At 50.9% G+C, this 9,315-nt stretch overlaps 1 protein-coding gene across 1 annotated transcript in view; it reads right to left on the bottom strand.

Annotated features, from left to right (window-relative positions):
- Nucleotides 1–3,071: 3,071 nt before the first annotated feature.
- The window catches only part of Toll-6 (Toll-like receptor 6), a 42,576-nt gene continuing 36,332 nt past the window's right edge, over nt 3,072–9,315 (bottom strand). The window contains exons 2-3 of the transcript XR_013101903.1: nt 3,579–3,649; nt 3,072–3,243 (exon numbers count right to left, since the gene is read on the bottom strand). The gene's annotated coding sequence lies outside the window, so the exon portion shown is untranslated. The remainder of the gene's footprint in view (nt 3,244–3,578; nt 3,650–9,315) is intronic.

The raw sequence follows: 9,315 nt of genomic DNA, 5'->3' as shown, positions 1-9,315 counted from the left end.
CGTAGTCGTACGATGAAATCGCCGCCTTTCGAGAGGAACGACTTTCGCGAGGAGTCAATTAAACTTCGATGCTCTATGCGCGAGGATACTCGCGCGTGGTCCCACTTGTCGATCGATGACTAATTTTCTATCGTCCACGTGTCGACCCTAATTACCAAAAGACGCGGTAACGGGATGGCTACTGCGGGGGTCGCGCGTCAAAGCTCCCAGCCAAAAGGCAACGATCGATGCTTTCGAAACGCTGACCGTGCTTTCGAGGACCTTTGACTTTATTGGCGGAAATAAGAGCGGGCCCGCGAGTGGTCGCGCAGTCGGGGGTAGTAAACGGAGAGAGAGGGAGAGAGAGAGGCGTCGAATTTGGCCTGCAATCGGATACTAGGAGGGTTGCGATCCGCACTTGCAGCCGGAGGGGGATGCTGCCGGAGGGGCTGGCAAGGATTCATTCATATCGCGGGGCCGTGTCTCATTGTCGGGCCGCCATGGCGGACAAAGCGGGCGTTGGGGATGTGAAGTGCTGTCAGGAGCAGCGCACTCCATTGCGCGACACAAATGGCAACCAAAAGTGGAGCTGACGGAAAACGAGTGCCGCCCGGAAAGGGGACAAATTATATCCCCGCGGCGTCCTCGGGGATTTTCGAATTTTTCGGAGCGAACGATTTTCCTGGTCGAGGGTGCTACCGCGAGTTCGATCGCTTTCCACTTTTTTTCTCTCCTTCCTGATCAGCTAACCTTACGTAAAACTCGAAGATATCGAGATAAAAATATCGCGTAACCGTGATACCACAGATAATACTTGACGAGAAAGAGAATTTCATCGAGAGATCGCGAGGCGAATGGTCGCGTAATTACGAGCGCAGTTCGGTCGTTAGGGTCGTTGTTAGGGTCGTTAGAAGGGTGGAGGGCCATCGTCGGTGACCGGGACTTGACGTGGACGAAGAATTAATCGTAACAAGGTTCCATCGGTTGATACACGTAGGCGATACACTCGTCGTAGTCCTCGTCGTTCCCCAGCTAGCGCGTCCACGGGAGTAATTAGAAAAGTGGGAGCACCGTCGCGGACGTGCGAGCACTTTTCATCGCGGCCAGCGTAATTGGTGCTCTAAGAACTAGGCTTTACGACGCGCGGCAGGGAGGAGAGATAGCCCGATTCAACCAGACTCGAGGCGATCTATTAACCTATATCTAGCATTGTTTGCGCTGCGCGAGAGATCGCCTCGCCCCCCCTCTCGTGATAAAGGGGATGCTTTTTGCATGTAACGAGGGGGCTGTTAGAAACGATCCGGGTCGTTTGGGTTGCTGTTCGCAAATAACTTACTTTACCGTAGAGTCGACGGTGTCTGGTTTGTGGGTGGTAGATTCGTGGAACTCAATTTTCCCTCGGGAATATCGCGGACGAAAAGCGGTATCCACCATTTAGACGTACCTTTGTTTCGAGTTGAACAACGGCCGGGAAATATCGATTTTATTAAACCCCACCACCTCGAAGAAATACTGCCAAGTGTTTGCGGAACTTTGTGAACTTTCGTTATTATGAAATACACCGTTTCCTTTATTCATTAGGGAAACTTTCCTCCTCGATTATTGCGCAAACCGAGAGGCGGTGGGGAACAACAGCCGGCAAAAGCGAGCCGGTTGAATAAATGTTTTCACGTTTTGTCGCTTTCGAAGCATCGACTCGATAATTGCTTTCAAATCGACCGAGAGAATCGGCGAGTAATTATTTTTCCCCGTGGAGAAATCACGTTAATGCCCAGCAGCAGCGCGGTGTGGGGTGTTAGGGGCGGCTGAGGGGGTGGGTCCGGAAGGCCTGAAAAATACCAGCGGAAACACCGCTCTGACGCGTACGCGTGACTCGAATTTCATTTGCCAATCGGTAATACGCACTTGTTGCCCGATATTTCTCAATCAAGTTAATGTAATGGACGTGGCCTGTACGTGGCCGGGGCCATTCCTCCCCCGCGGGTCTCCGTGGGAATTAATAATCCTGCCGGAAATTTGAAACAAACAAATAGTTCGGACGTGTCTCCGCTGGCGTTGTTCTACGGTACGCGTACCGCTGGGATAGCTTCGAAATTCCCACGGGCTCGTTTCAATCGGTCCTCGTCTCGCTAAGAAATTTTGGCGCGACGACAGATTTTTCTGATTACGAGTAATAGGTGTCATTTGTACACCCGGATAGCGTTAAGTTAAAGAGAACCTCCATCGTCCGGTTCGCTCGCGTGCAAGGATACGATCTCGTTAAGAGGAAAGAAAGTACGGGGTGGACGGGCGATTTGTCCGTGGAAATGAATTGCATCATTGAAGAAACCGATCTTGATGGTAATGATATTAAATGGTTTCGTTAACGGGTCGGTTAACGAGTCTCCATAATACATACCGGTTGATAGAATTTTAGATCCCCTTGACCTGGTGTGTGCGTGGTTGATTGCCGATCTGATTAACTCGTTGGCCCGGAGGTGGATCGATCCACGTGGACACGGTGGGTCCTGGTGCTGGCTGGGTCGGAAGGTATCGTTCTCCGTGTTGTGATTAAAATATATATAAATAACTTTATTGTTTATAATAAAATGCCCTATCTATATTACAAATATACAAAACTCTCGCTATTTACAATTAAATCTCTCCGTGTTCGACGAGAAACAAGAGAACGCTCATCGAGGATCGGAGGACACACCTCGTTTTATATACTTATATTTATATCCATATTTATATATATATATATATAATCTCTCGCATTCTTAATAATCGATCATTGGATTAATTAAACTAGTCGAGTTCGAGTAGAAAGAGAAAAAACTTCGTTGCAATTACGAGTTAATAAAGGGTAGTATGGTTGTTTCGTGTACGTGTACGTATATGTGTATGTGTGTGTTCTTATTACGCTTCTTCCGTGTTCTTCGTCAACGTCTTCGTCTTGATCGTTCCACCGTATCTTTCCCCTCCAGTTAATTCAATTCTATACGCCGTCTCGTTATCCCCCCCTTTACATCTCTGTCTGTTTCTTGTAGTTTCGTTATTTTTTTTTTTGTTTTTTCTTTTTACTTTTTACTTACTTATTTATTTATTTTTTTTTTTCATTCGCCCTAATTTACATTTGCACACTACGAAGCTATCACGATCCTCAAAAATACGAATAAACCGTTTACTTTACGTGTGGACACCGTGTTACGGGGTACAATTGCGATAGTAAGAAATACTTCTTGATAATAAGTAGAGAGAAAGGTCGCCGCAGCCTGGGTAAACCTGGAACAGAGAAGAAAAAGAACGGCGAACGCCCGATTAGAAGGCATCGCGTGCGCCGCGGCGACTACTTCCGCCTTCCTTCACCCTTTCGCCCGTTCGCTCGCGTTTGGCCAACCTCGAGAGGGAACCGAGCCACGAACGATTCTCGCGATTCTCGTCGTCTTCGACAGCGTTCGACCCTTCTATCCGCCTCGAATCTTCTCGAAAGCTGGACCACGAGGGCGACACGGGCGAACCAAACGCGGTTCTTTAATAAAACCGACGACAGATCCGCGAAACTCCGCGGATCTGCGGTCCGTTTCACGGTTGGAACGAAGCCGGAAGCGGTTACTCACCTTGCCCACTGCGATTTCCAATTACTTCATACGTAATGCGAATCGATAATACTTCTGGCAACAGTTCACATCTGAAACAGAAAAAAGAGAGGGAACGCGAGGCGTCCAGGTTACACCGTCTATAAATCACGTCGACGTCGACGACGCGCTCGACGCCGAGACAAATTCCCCGGCGAGCGTATTTTCGAGGGAATAAAACGCGGGGGACGCCGGTGGTCACCGGGAGACACGACAATTTGTACGTGTACCACCAGGTTGGACCGGGTCGCCTCTCTGTGCGCGCTCGATTGTTTCTTGGACCGCGTTCCTGGAGCCGGGAGCATACGTGCTCGTTCGAAAAAGGAATCACGTGGCAGCGGGCGAAAATTTCTCCTTCCCATCAACCGGTTTTCACAGAACGCGACTACGATCTCGTGAATTTTCTCGTCATCGGATTTATCGCGGAAGTGGTCGTTGCATCTTCGATGGACGAGCACTCGATGAGCCACCTGCAGCGCGACGACGCGTTCGAATATTCTCATTCGCGTTGAATGATTATATTAATTTCAGACGACAACAACTGTCGGGTCGATAGATTCTGCAGATTCGATAAAACCCGTTGTTATCGCGCGCGATAGGTAAACGAATCGCATATTTTAAGGCTCGTTGTTTCGATTTCCATGTCGCGCGTTCGTCGCCAGACTTTCAATGGCCGGGATTAAATGACCAGTCCTGTTATTTCGGTTCGCGTAACAGTCTTTTGAAACTGTACACTGTAAATGATGAAAATCGCAAATGACTCGCCGCCACGCGCCCGGGAAATAATGTTCGACGGACGATCGCGTTCGCTGGTACACGATTCGGTATTAACACGCGATAATTAAGATAAAACGAGGGTAATCTTCCGCAGCTGTACGAACGGTTTAAGGACCGTTTGTCTCCTCTTTATTCGAGCGCATTGTCGTTAGTATAATACCAATAATTCGACCGATAGTATTAAGTAAACCCTGAACAATGGAACTATCGCAGCGAGTGTCAAAAGGTGGATGAAAAGGACGGGGTGGCGAAGATACTCGTGGAGTAAAAAGGGAGAGGTGGTGGAACGGGTCGCGGTGGAAAGTCAGAAGGGGTGCTACGGTCCCCACCGCGACGGGGAGACGGGGATTTAATTGAACCGGCTGGGAAAATTAATAATGGCCCTGGCAGAGCTCGCGCCCCTTTTGTTTCTCGCGTCCGCGTGGAAGAAGCGGCCGTTTGTAAAATTATTCCAATAAACGGGGATCAATGGGATTTTCGCGAGGTACGGGTGCGAGGCGCAATTACATTCGCGCGAGGAACCGACGCGAAAGTAATTCAAAGGCGTCGCGCGAATAATGGTCGAATTAAATGTGAAAAAAGGAAGTGAGAAGGAAAATAAACGCGGCTTGTTCGCGCGCGCGCGCGCGCGACGATCGACAGATCCTGTCGACGAGTTACGAGCTGCTCGATGAAAATGACGAAACTTTCCGCGGGGCCTGATATAAATCTAATCGAGACGCGACGCTCGTCGATCATTAATTCCGGCCGCGGGTTGCGCGCGTACACGGCGATTTCACAATGGCCCGATACAGAATTTCGGCGATGACGACCCGTCAACTTGTCCGCGTTATGAATGTCCGCGGGACCAAGTGTCCGCGATTGCCCGCCTATTATATTATCAATTAGACACAATCGCGCGGGCACAGTGATTAATTGCGCGCGGCTTGGTGGACGCGCGCGAATAAGAGCGGATCGATCGCCGAAGGGAACCGCAGCGGGCCTCTCCGCTAATCGAGCGCAACCGTTGAAGAAACGTTCGACCGCGCGCTATAATTTTCTCCCATTGATTCGTCCAGAGTCCCGTTCCCATTTGTCACGCGTATTCCGGATCGACGATTCATCAACCGCGGGTACAGACGTTTCTAATAGATCGTAGATCATTGTCGGATTTCATTCCGCTTTAATGGTACACGGGTACTCGTAAACCGGACGCCATTGCTCGCTCCACGAATTCCCACGGTATTCCAGTATTCCAATTTCTTTCCCGATTCTAGCGCGAATCATTGTTTGACAGCGACAAACATCGCGATCGATAATTCAACGCGGGGCCCCGCTGGCATTATATCCGCCGACTAATTAACTGAAACGCGGCGGACGAAGTAATGCAATCGCGGATGAATTCGATTTACCGACGAAAACAAGCAGAGCCCGCACCGCCCGTCGAAATTCCATTTCGTCGATGATCCTGCGTTTTAACCTGGACGAACTTTCGCCGCGACTTCGCGCACTGGGTCACGTAACCCTCGCGCGAGTCGATGCCGCGGCAGGAACCAGTTTAAAGGAGACGCTGCCGGAAGTGACGCGGTACCACGACACGCGATGTGGCAGAAAACAGTGGCGACTGTCGCAGATTTCTAGCTGGGACCAACGCGGTACCACGCGAGACGAGGGTCACGCAATCCTCGCGTGCGCGTTCGCCATCGAATAGACGTATCAATAAAGCAAATACATGACAAAAGTAACAAGAGTGGACGCAACGTGGGCAAAAGTAATCTGCGCGATCGAATTAATCTCTTCCGCGTGGCGTTTTCGGTGCCGCGACGGTTGAAATTCAGGCCAAGAAAGCGAGCGGACGCGGCGGCGGAAAGAAAGTAATAGATATCATTCAAAAGCACCGGAAGTTATTCCCCGATGCGAAAGTTTCTCCATTTTACATTACGGGGAACGGTCCGCGGGAGATGTTAGTCGCGGTGGAAACTTCATCTCCGCGATAACTTTTCCAATTATTATCAGATGGCAAATGGACAGTCTTTGTGTTTTCCCGCGGCCAGCCTCCGGCCGCGGCGGCCGGAAGTTCGAGAAGTCTTCGAGGACGGAACTCGAGCGCACGGCCGCGCAATATACAGCCGCGATGGTGACAAAGTGCCGGTGGAGAGAATCCATTTTTGATCGAATGATTTCCGCACCGGCTTCTCGAGAGTTCTCGCGGATAAAGACTTTCGCTGGGCGAAACGGCGGGGGAGTGTCTCTAACGGAAGTGAACCGCCAGCTGCGAACTTCGTCGATTCGAATGTCGGCCTTAATTCCCGGTCCCCGATTCTATCTACGTCACCCAGAAATATTAATCGCTTTAATATCGAATTCGCGTGGTGGCCACTGTTTCGTGGCAGTAATTACAAGTTCTGGACATCTGATAGGGGCGTAATGAGTTTCTGTATGGGAAGAGATTTTATCGGCACGTTGCCTACGGTCGAGGAGAGAAAGGATCGATCTCTTTCGTTATTAATTATCCCAGGACGCAGTAGGCGAACGGTTTTGCCCGCGACGTTTACTTTCCAGCAAGCTGCTTCGAATGCGAACGGAACAGGAACGAGAAGTTGTACGCGGTCGGAAAAAAGAACGGATCATCAACGTATCAGGTCATATTTATCTCTCGTTAATCACGTCGTTCCGTAAATGTAGCGAGGGAAAAGGAGAAGGTAGGTTTATAAACGGCGAGGTGGCTAAATAAACGCCAGAAGGCAACATTAATTACATTCGCGGCGTGCTCGTAATCGCGCCGCTCTGGTGAATTAAAAGTAGATTAAGATATCAAGACAGAGAGAGAGAAAGAGGGAGAGAGACAGAGGAAAGGCCCGGGTAAAGCGTAGACAGTGAACGAACGGCCGGGAACATAGACCACTGTCACCGTGGAAATAATGAAACGTGTCTCTGAAACGATCTCGAAATTCCATCCGGCCTCTCTCTCTCCCTCTCTCTCTCTTTCTCTCTCTTCTCTATAGAAATAGAAGTCCTTCCGTGTTTACAAACAAGTGGAACTGGTTCTGAAGGGAGAGAGCCTCTGCACGAGTGGACACGCCCTGCCCTATGGCTCTCGAGCGTGTGAAAGAGCCTTTTCCACCGACGAGATGAACAAAGAGCCACTGTCCTTTGTCTGAACCGTTCACGACAGGGTGAATATAACGCGAGCGTGTTAATTAAAGCCGATAGCCACCGAGCCTACCACCACCATCGCCCGCCGCTTACTCCACTCCGTGGATAATCGCGCGTGGAGGAGGATCGAGGGGGAAAAAAAAGATAGGAGGAATATAAAAGAACGTGTCGCAAAGAAAGGAGTGGCTGAGAAGAGAAAATAACGCGAAAAAACGAGGAAAAAGACGAGCAAGGGAGGAAGGAGGGGAGCAAAAAAAGTGGTGAGGAGCGGAAAGGGTGAAAGGGAGATCGCGGTGTCCAGCGCTTCGAGGGGTGAGCGCCTCTAATAACGCGCCGCGCGCGCGCCGTTAATTAATATTCCCGTATAATAACGACGTTCCGATTGCATTCCGATTTGTATTACTTTTATTACCGCAGTGACCGGCAATTAAGACATCCGCGGGCCACTGCCAACCATTATTAACCGCCATTAGCCCTGCGTCGCTTCGCGATCGTAGTTAACGCGGTGTGAAATTGAAATCCCCCATTGTTCCGTGTCTATTAACATTCCGCGCGACCTAACGCGGCGGGCCACCCTCGTCGCGCGTCGAAGGGTGGTTGCGCGGCTCGTTTTAAACGGCGAGGACGAGGACAACGTCCCTCCCGATTTCACCGATTCCGCTCACCCCCGTCGCGTCTCGAGCGCCGCGCGTCCCGCCGGCTAATAAGAGACCCGGTCTCTCGATAGTTCCCGATGCATTATTCCTCTTCTGTTCCTCCCGCGTGGCCCCGCTCTGTCTGCGTATATACGTACGTATCCAATGAAACTTCGCGTCCAATATTCAGAGTGCAGCTGAAATTTTCTTCTCCCCGGGCCGAGGATTTCAAGGAACCGTGAGACACGGACGGGAGGGGGCAGAGCGAGAAAGAGGATGGAAAGGAGGCGGAGAGGAGCATCGAGCGAAACTTTCCTCGGCCGAACACGCTCTCTCCATCCTCCGCCCTCGCTCCCTCGCCCGCCTTTTCTATCTGTACTTGGTGCTCGGTTCATTAAAATTGAAGGTTCCTCGTCGTTGCCGTTGCCAAGTCGAAAGTCTGCAGAGACTTCCTCGCCGATGTATCTCTCTACTTCCCTTCTTTCCTTCCTACCTTCCTTCCTTCCACTTCTTTCGCTCCACCTCGTTACTACCGTCGTCTCTCTGCCCATCCTGAAACTCTACCCTTTCCCGTACGGACCATCAACGGCGACGCTAACAAAACGTGACGCGGTCCCCGGTATTTCGTAACGCGCATCCGAGTTGACGGAGAGAACGATGTCGCGGTGCCGTGGAAAGCGAATTGCCCTCCACGGTTGGCACTGGCGGTGTCCCTTCCGCCCCGCGGCGCGGAAAATACCAAGCTTGCGCGTGTACGCGCGGCCTGACGCCAGCCGGCCACCCCTTCGAACTTTCCGCCCGAGGGGGTCGCTGCGTGGCTCTGTTCCTCTCGATATTTGGGAAACATGTAAATTCACCGTGTTTCTTCCACCCTGAACTACCTCGACCCCGACACCGCCTGTCCCTTTCCTCTCTTTTTCCACCCTCTCCTCTTCTTTTTCTTTTTTTTTTTCTTTTTGCTACGCTCGAAAGGTCTCTCGCAACTGCTGGAAGCGCTGGCGTCCACCGCACTGGCGGCCATGGACCTTTTGGCGAAACTTTCGAGGGAACATGGATCCTGGGCGGACCGTTAAGAAAACGATCGGGGTAGGTTGTGTCGAGCTATCGGAAACGATGGGACTGGATAATGTCCACGAGGGGCGGGGAATTTTTGAAACCGGCCAGAACGAATC

Source organism: Xylocopa sonorina, chromosome 6, assembly GCF_050948175.1.
Source record: "Xylocopa sonorina isolate GNS202 chromosome 6, iyXylSono1_principal, whole genome shotgun sequence".
In the NCBI taxonomy this organism is placed as follows: domain Eukaryota; kingdom Metazoa; phylum Arthropoda; class Insecta; order Hymenoptera; family Apidae; genus Xylocopa; species Xylocopa sonorina.
The sequence above is the reverse complement of the archived record's forward strand: the minus strand, read 5'-3'. Positions and strand labels throughout refer to the sequence as shown.